This window comes from Capsicum annuum, chromosome 10, assembly GCF_002878395.1.
Source record: "Capsicum annuum cultivar UCD-10X-F1 chromosome 10, UCD10Xv1.1, whole genome shotgun sequence".
Lineage (NCBI taxonomy): Eukaryota > Viridiplantae > Streptophyta > Magnoliopsida > Solanales > Solanaceae > Capsicum > Capsicum annuum.
This window is the reverse complement of record NC_061120.1, coordinates 91,020,306-91,033,385: the sequence shown is the minus strand read 5'-3', so window position 1 is coordinate 91,033,385 and position 13,080 is coordinate 91,020,306. Positions and strand designations below refer to the sequence as shown.

At 35.7% G+C, this 13,080-nt stretch overlaps 1 long non-coding RNA gene across 2 annotated transcripts in view; it reads left to right on the top strand.

Annotated features, from left to right (window-relative positions):
- Positions 1-5,065, top strand: part of LOC107845774 — a 22,333-nt gene extending 17,268 nt beyond the window's left edge. Inside the window, exon 6 of one of the 2 annotated variants that reach the window (XR_001666989.2) lies at positions 4,493-5,065. This is a non-coding gene — a long non-coding RNA (uncharacterized LOC107845774). The remainder of the gene's footprint in view (positions 1-4,492) is intronic. The other variant, XR_001666988.2, reaches the window with a different exon arrangement.
- The last annotated feature ends 8,015 nt before the right edge of the window (positions 5,066-13,080 follow it).

Genomic DNA, 13,080 nt, shown 5'->3' with positions numbered 1-13,080 from the left:
ACTCGCTAAGGCTAGGGAGAGGAAGGGTCGTGACCTCGATCAGGTGAGGTGCATTAAGGGGGAGGACGGTAGAGTGTTGGTGGAGGACGGCCACATAAAGAAGAGATGACAGTCGTACTTTCATAGGCTCTTGAATGACGAGGGGGACAGAGCTATTGTGTTAGGGGAACTGGAGCACTCAGGGGAGTATCGGGATTTTAGCTATTGTAGACGTTTTAAGGTAGACGAGGTTAGACAGGTAGTCCGCAGGATGCGAAGGGGTAGGGCGACGGGGCCGGATGAGATACCGGTGGAGTTTTGGAAGTTCGTTGGAGAGGCTGGTGTAAGGTGGTTGACTGCATTGTTCAATGAAATTTTCAGGACGGCAAAGATGCCCGAGGCGTGGAGGTGGAGTACCATGATCCCCCTCTATAAGAATAAGGGGGACATTCAGTGTTGCAATAACTATAGGGGGATTAAGTTACTGAGTCACTCTATGAAGATCTGGGAGAGAGTGGTCGAGGTGAGGCTGAGACGGATAGTGTCTATTTCGGAAAACCAGTTTGGATTTATGCCCGGCCGCTCGACGACGGAGGCAATCCACCTGGTACGGAGGTTGGTGGAGCAGTATAGGGAGAGGAAGAAGGATCTGCACATGGTGTTCATCGACCTGGAAAAGGCGTACGACAAAGTCCCCAGGGAAGTGCTTTGGAGATGCTTGGAGGTGAGTGGAGTACCGCAGGCATATATCAGAGTAATTAAGGATATGTATGAGGGAGCGAAAACCCAGGTGAGGACGGCGGGAGGAGACTCAGAGCATTTCACTGTCCTGACAGGATTGCATCAGGGATCTACTCTTAGTCCCTTTTTGTTTGCATTAGTAATGGATGTGTTGACGCGGTGTATCCAAGGGGAGGTGCCGTGGTGTATGCTTTTTGCAGACGATGTAGTCCTGATAGATGAGACTCGAGGGGGTGTGAATGACAAATTAGAGTTGTGGAGGCAAACTCTGGAGTCTAAAGGGTTCAGGGTGAGCAGAACCAAGACAGAGTATGTTGAATGTAAGTTTAATGACGTGAGGCGGGAGAATGAGGTAGTAGTGAGGCTAGAAGCACAGGAGGTAGGGAAGAGGGATAAGTTCAAGTATCTCGGGTCCGTGATCCAGAGTAACGGTGAGATTGACGAGGATGTCTCGCATCGTATTGGGGCGGGATGGATGAAGTGGAAATTCGCATCGGGGGTGCTGTGTGATAAGAAGGTGCCGCCCAAGCTTAAAGGCAAATTCTATAGGGTGGTAGTCCGTCCGGCCTTGCTGTATGGAGCGGAGTGTTGGCCAGTTAAGAACTCCCACATCCAAAGAATGAAGGTGGCAGAAATGCGGATGTTGCGCTGGATGTGTGGACTGACCCGAGGGGATAGAGTTCGGAATGAGACTATCCGAGAGAAGGTTGGTGTGACTTCAGTGGAGTGTAAGATGCGGGAAGCACGATTGAGATGGTTCGGACACATGAAGAGGAGGGGCATGGATGCCCCGGTCCGTAGGTGTGAGAGGCTAGCGTTGGATGGTTTTAGACGGGGTAGGGGTAGACCGAAGAAGTACTGGGGTGAGGTGATTAGGCGGGACATGGAACAGTTACAGCTCACCGAGGACATGACCCTAGATAGGAAGGTCTGGAAGATGCGAATTACGGCAGAGGATTAGGGCCAGTTCGGGTCGCTAGTGTAGGGAATTAATTGGTGGGGGTGTATTCCTGTTATGATTCCGTATTCAATGTTCCGTGTTCCGTGTTCCATGTTTATTACGAATATGTGTGCTTTCCTCTGCTTTATATTCCTGCATTCCTGCTTTACTCTGTTTTATATTCCTTATGGGTGCCGTATCTATGTTATGTCATCTGCTTCTGTGCTGTACTCTGTGTTTGTGTGATATCTCGTGACTTGAGCCGGGGGTCTTTCGGAAACAGCCTTTCTACTTCATCAGAGGTAGAGGTATGGACTGCGTACATCTTACCCCCCCAGACCCCACTAAGTGGGAATACACTGGGTTTGTTGTTGTTGTTACACTGAGGTGTAGGTTTTATTCATTGAGTTGTATTGCATTTATGGATAGGTTTACATATGTTAATTTTTCTGGGCAATGTGTTGAAGTAGCTGCTCTGATGATAACATTAGCTTGTAGAAAGAACTTTCTCGGGTTAGGTGGAGTATAAGTCTGACTAACATGTGTTCTTGCCTTGAATTCTTATTATGTCGGGGTTTTAGACTAAATAGGTAGCATATCACCAACGTAATAACAAAACTATGTCTTGTATTTTGATAGTTATGTACGATAATTAGATGTAACTAGACCATTTCATATTCTTGATGAAACAATGATGTCTAGTGTATTGGATATGATAACCTAGAAAAAAAAAAAACCAATTATAAAAGGATAAACACACCAATAATGTAAAAAAGTTTACATTTCTAGTATGTAGAGTTAAAAAGAGCTTGTTGTTTCTTATTTCTTCAAAATTTTGCACATTATAAGCCTTCCCTAGATGCAACCTTTGCTAGACTCTAGTTTATTGAGGTTTATAAGTGCATTAGATCTGTAACCACCGACTTCTGCAATCTGAAAAGTTCAAGGGCTATGACAAAAAAGTAGTCAAGGCACTAACATGGGAAGTACACTACTATAGATTATGGTTGACGTGGTAAATACAAATTATACAAAATGCAAATTTATGCTTGCTTTGTGATTGTGTAAATGTTTCCTTCAGTTACATGATTGTAGACATATGCCAAAACATTCTTGCTTTGCCTTTATATTTTTCTGGCCTTTAGCTGTGCATATACAAGTTTATATGTGTCTTAAGTTTCTTGTTCGTGGGTTGAGTGTTGTCTATGGTTTTAGATATATAGTTTTTAGTAGTATCTTGTGGCTCTAATATTATCTATGGTTTCAGGTATGTTGTTGTTGTTGTAATTTCTTAAATATATATTTCTTCTCTGTCTACAAACTGCATACAAATTTTTATGTCACCAATTAGCCCTTTCTCTGCCCAGTTGAAGAGGTGCATGCTTAATGTTCCTTAAGGCATATATTCATAGACTAGAAGTTTCTCATTCCCATTAAGACAATACCTGAGTAGTCCAACAAGATACCTATGCCTGACCTTGGTCAAAATAGCTTTCTTGGATTTGAATTCAACAAGTCCCTTCCCCGTGATGAGCACCAACTATGTATTAAAGTGCTATTATTTAAACCTCTGAATAGTTTCCATTTCTATTGCGCCTCTTCTCTGTGGTGCTGAAGTTCTAACATCCTTTGTTATGTTTTTGTCATATCTAAACTCAAACAAACTAGTTTTGTGATCTTGTCAGTTCCTGAAAAATGAGTTTGAGCATGGGCTACTGATTAAGAACATCCTTGAAGAGTTGCGTTCTAAGTTAGTTTCTTCACTCATTGTGTATGTGCAACTTCTTTAAGGCCAATGTGTGCAATAAGTTAAGTAAGCAGCTGGACCATCATTCATGCTTTGTGCTTGTTAGGCTAGCGTGCTATATTTGCCAATTGGATGAAATTTTAAATACTATATCCTTCTAGTTTCAGGACCAGACTATGAATCTCATGTGCTCATTGTGCATTATATGTGCTTTTTGTTAGTTACCTCTGTACAAATACTACCTTTGCACTACTGAATGCTGACAGTGGACTATTTCTCCTAGATAGTCTTTACTGGAACTGATTACTACGTAGTATTGCCATCATATGGTTCATTTATTAAACTGTTAGTTCTACAAGAAAGCTTTCTGATATGTGGCCTTTTTCTTTCTGCAATTACAAAAAATCAAGAAAGAAGGGTCTGTGGATGTGAACTTTTAATGTGGTGTTTAGTTTCGTAAGGGTAGGAAAGGGGTAAAGGATAGAGAATTCGTTAGAAATTCTTTTCTGTTTGAAATATAGATAAGCATTCACAAGCTGTGGTAAATGATTAGCTTTTCCAAAGTGGAAAAAGAATGTGGTAAAAAGATTAAACTTTTCTGGTCCCAGGGAACGGTTCACAGTTCATCTGAATGCAATGTGTTATTTTGGTTTTCATGGAGTCTTTCCAATAGGATATAAAGATTATACAAGTTATCAAACTTTTAGTTAGTGGAGCACAAAATCTAAATTTGTATGTTGATTAACATATTTTTTTTGCTTCAGGTATTATGAGGTTTCACTGTTTCAGCAACTCAAATGCTTTAATTTCTTGATACCATTTTCCATTCTTTTGACTGCAATCTTAGTCCCATCATGCAGATCCCCTTTATAGACAGTGTCAAAGCCTTCCTGACCTAGTATGTCCACTTCACTAAAAGTGTTGGTCATATTCTTCAGTATTTGAATGGAAATCCCATATTCCCTGCTTCAACCATTCGAACGTCACTGACCATTCCATGTTGTTGTTGTTGTAATTGCTTGAATATATATTATAGAGAAGTCTTATTGGTTCAAGGATAACTCATTTATCTATTTTGCTTGTAGAATAAAATATCGGAGCATCTACCTGAAGATTAGGAACTTGCTATTAGTTATGGTGTTCCTTTGAAGATACTAGCTCATCCTAACGACACCATTTGAAAAGTGTTTGGATCTGAACATTATGGATGCGTGCGTGGTTTAGGTGGTAATGTTTGTCCTTCAAAAGCTTTTGGAATGTCGAGAAATAGTCATGTGAATATTGGTAGCTCAAGCAGTATATCTCATCAACGTTTTGAAGACCTTGAGAAACAGGTAGAAACCTTGAAAGAAAAGCTGACCGGATATGAAGAGACCAAAGAAAAGCTTGAGCAAAATGAGCATCACTTGACAACTCTTCATAGGTTTTTACAATCCAAATTTGGTAGCGAGTTGCCCACTTTCAACTAATCTTCTTAACCTTTAGTATATTTTGAAACAAACGACAGATATAGTATTTTTTTAACTTTTAACATTAGTATTTGTGGTATCTTTTATGAATATTTAAGGTTTTGACCTTATCTTTTGTGACAATATATTGAGCAATGTCAGAACTTTGATAATTATGTTACAATTAATATCGATCTTGTGTATAATGGTCAATTTATAAGTTAATATCTATCATTATTCAGGAATTAGTATCAGACTATTAGCGTATTTAAAAGGGAAACAAGTGCTATATATATATATATATATATATATATATATATATATAAAGAGCTGGGCACTTTTGCCATGGTTAAAACTGTGGTAAAGTTATATGCAAATATATATATTTTTTAAACGAAAAAGGGTCAAAAATACCCTTGAACTATCTAGAATAGATCAAAAATAACCCTCGTTAGTTTTTTGGCTCAAAAATATTCATCCGTTAAATATTTGACTCAAAAATATCCCTCTCCTTAATGAAATTCCACCAAGCATGCCACCTAAGTAATAAAAGCCACGTGGCTATGCCACGTCACCATCCACATGTAAAATTTTATTTTTCAAAAAAGGGTCAAAAATACCCCTAAACTATCTGAAATGGATCAAAAATACCCTTCGTTAGTTTTTTTTGGCTCAAAAATAACCCTTCGTTAAATATTTGGCTCAAAAATGCCCTTCCCCTTAACGAAATTCCACCAAGCATGCCACCTAGGTAAAAAAGGCATCCACATGTAAAATTTTATTTTTTAAATTATATGGCATTCCTTTCTTCTTGATGAAGGAATTAAATAAAAATATTATATTTAGTGATGTTGATTTATTTTTTCTGGACTCAATGAATACTGATAGTTTTTCTAATTTTTGTTTAATCATCAAGTATTCTTAGAATTTTTGAAAATTCCACTTTCAGAAAAGTAAATAAAATTTAATATATTTTAATCATTATAAAAACATGTATATTATTTTATTTAATAATCTAAGTAAAAAGTTTATCATATAATGAAAAAAATTGAATAATTTGTACTCCTTTATCAAAATTTATTTAGTACCTTCCCAATGTCGAGAAATCCCAAAACTGTTAAACTAAATCCAGTAAAAAAACTGATTTATTTCATTTTATTTAAATATCTTTAGAAATTTTTAATTTTGCTGATCATATTTTTTTTCCCAGATCGATAAAACTGCTTTGCAAAAAAATAAAAAAAATAAAAATAAAGAAGAAAGGAGTATCATATAATTAAAAAATAACATTTTACATGTGGATGGTGATGTGACATATCCACGTGGTTATTTTTTATCTATGTGGCATGCTTGGTGGAATTTCGTTAAGGAGAGGGAAAATTTTGAGCCATATATTTAATGGAGGGTATTTTTGAGCCAAAAAACTAACGAGAGACATTTTTAATCCATTTCAGATAGTTCAGGGGTATTTTTGACCCTTTTTCAAAAAATAAAATTTTACATGTGGATGGTGACGTGGCATAGCCACGTGGCTTTTTTACCTAGGTGGCATGATTGGTGGAATTCCGTTAAGGGGAGGGATATTTTTTGAGCCAAATATTTAACAGAGGGATATTTTTGAGTTAAAAAATTAACGAGGGGTATTTTTGATCCATTTAAGATAGTTCAGGGGTATTTTTGACCCTTTTTCGTTTTTTAAAAAAGCTGGGTACTTTTGTCACAATTAAAACCGTGGCTAATTTATATGCAGAAATTATTTATTTCTTAAACAACTGGACATTGTATCCATGGTTTTAACCGTGGCTAATTGATATGTTAGCCAAAAAGATTGAGTAAATTACCCATGGAATGACCGTGACTAAATGCACCCAAAAATCGTGGCTAGTGGAATGTTACCACGGACATTAAAACTATGGCTAATTTACTTGCCATGCCCTTGTTGGACACACCTTTAACCATGGCTAAACTATTTAGCCATAGTTTGGGTACCATATAGCCACGGTTTTGCACGTGGCTAAAACGCATATTTTTTGGGTACCATATCGACATAAGAACATATTCAACAAAAATAATTTAACAGTTTAACTAACTAATTTTATTATTTCATTCTCATATACTGCTTTATTTTAAATTAAGAATTTTTCAAAAAATAACATTCTTTTTTTTCGTGAGTTTCTGCAAGTCAAATTCAGTAAAGGACCAAAGGTCATACGCATGATAGTGAAAAATTTATAGTGTCACACCAATAAGAGCATGTGACATGGCAACTAGGGCAATTGAGTTAAAAGTGACAAAAGAGTTTCAAAATGAGGTGTAGATGACTCAAGTTTTAATAATTGAGTGTAAGTGACAATTACTTTATTATGGATTAAGAAAGTTGGGGAAGTTTGAGAATAACTCACAAGTTATTAATTTATATTTTGATCCAAATGTTAACCTAATATAACAGGAAATAAAGGGAAAAACATGTGTTTCTCTCTCTTCTCATTCATTGTTGTTTTCTCTCTCTTCGTGATTTTTGTTGTTCATTGTTGTTGCTCCTTTATTCATCATCTTCTGCTTCATTATCATCATCTTATTCTTCTTCATTATCATCATCATCATTATCCTCTTCTTGTTGACCATTGTTGTTGTTGTTACCTCTACTACTGTTACTCGATCAATTTTTTAGGTCAAATTTTTTTCATACATCACTTCGATATTACTTCATAAGTGACTTTGGTAAGTGAAATTATGATTTTTAGTTGAATTTATCATCTAGGTACACTTCTACTGTGCTATTTTTTCAACAATGAATAGAACCCAAACAAGAATCCAACATAAGAACCATCTGTTTAAACATATCACTCATCTGTTATGATAGGTGAGTCATCTATTGCAACGAAATACTCATATGTTGAATTCATGTTTATGGTTTTATAGTGCCCATAACATGAATCGAATAGATGAGTCATCTGTTGCTACAAATGAGTTATCTACTGTAATAAATGAGTCATTTGTTGAACTAGATTAGTCACCTGTTGCAACAAAACCTGAACTCGATTCCAATAGATGCGCTTTTGTTGCAACAGGTAAGTCATCTATCACAACAGGTTAGTTATCTGTTGAAACATGTTACTCATCTGTTGGAATCAACTTCAAAGGTTCTTTAGTACTGTAACATATATCCCAACAGGCACTTTATTTGTGGAAACATATGGATAATCTATTACAACATATGATTCACCTATTATAATAGATTAATCATTTGTTAGAATTGTAACATGAATCCCAACAGGTGAGTCATCTGTTGCAACCAATCACTGACCTGTTTTAACATATTTTACACTATTGCAACAGAATAGTCATCTGTTGGGGTTCATAGTTATGACACTATAAAATCACTATTAATTTTAATATGATGTCATTATTAACTTTTTTAATGAATAATTTTATTTAGGTACCACTAATGGAGAGATCAATAACAATAGGAGTGGATTGTCACGGCGAATAGATCGAGAAGAGTAATCGATAAGTGTGGTATTGGAAAAAGGGCAAAATGCTAGAGATGATAGCTATGAAAATCCAAAATGATATTTCGTATGATGATCTTGTGAACTTAATCATCAGCTATTGTGGATTGAATTGTCAACCGAAAAAACTCGTCATCGACTATATGCACAACTCCTTTGAAAATTAGAGGGTACTACCTTTCAAGATAACCGATTAGGTTTGGTTATGTGCTTTCTTAGTGATTTAGCTAGGCCAGTATTAAGGGTATATATGGTTGAAAAACCGAGAGAGAATGAGAACCAGAATGTACAAGAAGAACCAAAACAAGACATCTTCGATGATAAGTAGGATGATATGGACATGAATATTCCAGATGATGATCTAACACCTACTCCCGTTGCTGCGAGTAATATGGAGGGTAGTTTTTTTTAATCGACACAGTATGGTAATCGTCAAGACGACGAGAATGGCTTTTACAAGGGAATGTCATTCAAGGCTAAGACAGTACTATCTATTTCTTTGTTTATTTCTTGCTTGAAAAAGAATTTCAGAGTAAAGAAGGTGATTAATTCGAGCAAATTCTTTTCCTTAAGATGTGCTAATCTAAACTACAAGTGGTGGTTGAGGGTTATGAAATACTTAAGTTCTGACAGATTCGTTATTAATGTTTATGAAAAGTATCAGAAATGTGGTTCAGAACACATTATGAGCCAAAATCTTAACGCCACGACAAAGGTCCTTGGTCAATATTTCAAGAATAGATCCCCCGATGGAAAAGACCCTTCTATAAGTGATATGGCCAATTAACTCATTACAGAATTAGGTGTTACGGTCAGTTATTAGAAGATATATACGACCATGGGGATTGCCTTGGTTAGGGGGACATATGAGCACGGGTATACAGTCCTCGATCCCTACTGTTACATACTTGAGTCCACAATCTCGAAAGTTAGAAAATGTTGCATGTTGATGAAAACAGAAGGCTCAAGTACTTTTTTATATCCTATGGTGCTTGGATTCTTGGTTTTCAACATTTGAGAAAAGTCATAGCCATGAGGGGACCTTCTTAAGAAGCAGGTATAATGGAGTTTTGCTAGCAGCGGTAACACAGGATGTAGAGAGTCACATCTTTCCTCTCACATTTTGTGTAGTGGACAAGGAATTTGATGCCTCGTATGAATTTTTTTTGAAAAAATATAAAGCGGCATCGAAGATACCGAAGATTTGTGTTTTATTTTGGATAGGCATTGAAGCATTCGAAAGATGGGTTCAATTTTCTACACTTCAATTCACTTTGGTTGTTGCATGAGGTATCTTAGAGATAATAGTCGAAACAACTTTCACAACGAAAGGACCGTGACCCTTTTTTATAAGGAAGCTAAAGCATATGATAAAGAGGCATTTTTAGACCATTTCAATCAAATAATGGATATGCATCCTAAGGCACCAGAATATCTCGTAGTGTCCGTTTTGAGAGATAGAGCAGGATATTCTGTCTGCCAAATAGGTACATTCTTATGAATTTAGCACGTTGCTTGAGTTACAAGTTTACTATGATGTCGTACTAAGTGATTCTTTTGTATAGAAATAATATTATGACGTCAAACATAGTTGAATTAGTGAATTCATTATTTAGCGTTGAAAGAGAATTTTCCATCATGGCACTATTTGATGAAATAAACAAAAAGTAACAAAAATTATTTCAAAAAAGGCGTATGCAGTTCGCATACGCAGGAACCAAATTTGTTCTAGAAGCGAATAAACAAATATCAACGTACGTCAGTGTAATACCCCAAAAATGGGTCCCGAGACATCACACGGTGCTCAGAACTATAAGTAGCTTAAGATAACCCTGTAAGCCATCTACTAAATCTGAAACTCATAATAAGGAAGTATAGATATATAATCAAGCTAAAATGCAGAATTCTGTATGAGCTAAGTTGAAACTGTTTGAATATAATATCTGAAAATACTAAACTTAAGAGTCTGATCAATCAATACTAAAAATCTGAATCATATCTAGCAGTCTAACAAACCTCTACTACTAATGCTGGAGAGTCACTGGGACAAACCCCAAGCTAACTCGAACTATCTAAAAATACTGAATCATATATAGATATAAGTTGAAAAATTAAAAGAATAAGTCCCAGAACTATAAGTACTCACCAACTATCGAGATGTAAATGGATCGAAATCACTCACGTTACTGAAATTAAGCAACTGAACCTACATTATTATTCAATGTAGCACATAGACGTATATGAGGATCAGTACTTCTGGATTGTACTGAGTATATGGGGACGAATACACAAGTAAATCAATATCTCAATATTATTATAAATTTTTAAAAGAATGCATGCTAAATGTAGATGACTTACATAAGCTGGAATATCTGAAAACTAAAAATCATAATCATTAATAGGAAAACATGTTGCATAGATCTAGTGAGTCATAACATTTAATTTCTAAAAGCTGTACTTGTATTTTATCTTTAAATCAGGTAGTCTAAGTGTAGAAAGGACTTACTTTTATGTCTGAAATTTGAAATCTGACATTTGTAACTAATGCCATATATAAAGCAATATATGAATAAAATTTGTGAGCCTTTACACTTAGTTTCTAAAAGCTTTTCAGTTATTCTTTATTTTTTTCTGTAACCTATAGGGAAATACTTTTAAGAACTATTCTGAAAGTCTTTACTGTTAGGAAGGATCTTCTAACTGACATACACTATGTGAGCTATTATAGAGTACAACATCTAGTTCTCTTATGAGAAAACCTCACGTTGGGGAGAGGTGTCATACTCTTGCCAAGAAGTATAACCTATTCTAAGTGATCACATATGTAACTGTCATTCATATAAAAATGGAAATAATATGGACTAACGTTGGCTCATAGTTTTGGGGCATGTTAACATACCCAACTCGGTGCTAAATACTACTCCCTTTAATCTGTATGCTTATTCTGTAGGAAATCCATTTTTAAAAACTAATATAAGGATTTACAATGAAAACCTCTTTTAAATCTGTTTACTGTAAACTGTAGCTAAAAATGTAAAGTGGATTACATATCTAAGCTGAGATCAAAAGATCAAATCTTTGTTTGAAATCTGAATATAATAATTCATGGGATGCTTAAAAGCATAATCTTCTTGAAATAACAACATTCAAATAGGGATAGTAACCCATGCATCTATTTCATGTCAAATCATCATAAAACTCATGTTAAGTAATACAAATATTGATAATTCAAGTCTAAATCTGGAAATTTCTGTAATACACATGAAAATACAATAGTAGACATGCAATTCAACATCTAAATCACTTGAATTCTTATAATCTAACAAATAACAATATTGGGTATGAACCCTAATTTGAAACTCATGTTAATTCATGTAACTTTGTAATTAAAAATTAGTTTTGGGCACAAGGATGAAAGAATTATCCTTTCCGAAAACCTCACATACCTTAATTGATAATTATATGGAGAAACTTGAATTTTGAGTTCCTATTTGTGCTCTTGAAGATAGATTGTTGAAGTTCTTGGATTGGAAATATCTAATTTTGAGCTATCTGGAAAAAGAATGGTGGAATTTGGATTTCTTGAAGATGAAGATTTAAGTTATAAGGTTTCCTTGGAGAGTAATTTTGATAAAAATATGCATATAATGGTTAGAATAGGATTAATTCTATGTTTTACACTATTTGGGGGCTTCGGAAAAGACTAAATTTACCTTTTAAAATTTTACTCGGAACTGAAAATCCCAATTTCACCACCTACCCAACGCGCCGCAATTGTAATGGCTTTTTGGAAAATGGATGACTGCCGTTTTGGCCTTTGGAGCGACACGGCGAAATCGCGTTGCGTCACTGGAAAAAGGATGAGTTCTATTTTGTACTCTACCATAATCCGGTGTTTATCCTATTGGGAATTTTGGCGCGACACAGGCTAATCACAGTGAGCTACTGGAATGGGACGAATGAGAGCTGGAATTTCTCTGCTACGCGTACTAATCACGGTGCTTCACTGGAATAGGATAATTGAGATTTTGTCCTTCACCGCAATGTGGTGCCTTTTGAAATGCCCTATTGTTTTCACTAAAATCACCATAACTTCTCAACCGAGTATTGGATTGGAAAGCAGAGCCAATTATCTACACATTGATGGATCTATAACTAGAAAATTCTACATGTATCAAGAGATATTCATTTTTGAAGCTAAACCTTGTCAATCTAGGAGCTAAACTAATCTAGGAAAAGTATGGTGTATTATATTATCTCCCCTTTGGGAACATTCATCCTCGAATGAGACTAGTTAAACTGAAAATACTGAGGAACTGAGGCTATATGTTGGCATGCAGAACTGAAACAAGTTGCATGAGTGGATCTAAAACATACTGAGCTACTAAACTAATCTGCAAATGCATGAATTTACATGAAGATAACTATATGGCTGAATCTGGGATTGGAAAAGAACTGAATTAAGAAGGACTGTTACCTTCGACTGGATCTGAGTTCGCGGAGAAGAGATGAGGATACTTGGTACTCATGTATGCTTCTGCTTCCGAAGTAGAACCCTCAATGGACTGATTTTGCCATAGAACTTTGACCAAGGAAACTTCTTTGTTCCTTAGTCTATGGATATAATGATCAAGAATATCTGTGCTTTCTAGAGGGATTACAAAAGCTGAATCATCCATGTACTTCTTCAATAAGGACACATGGAACACTGGA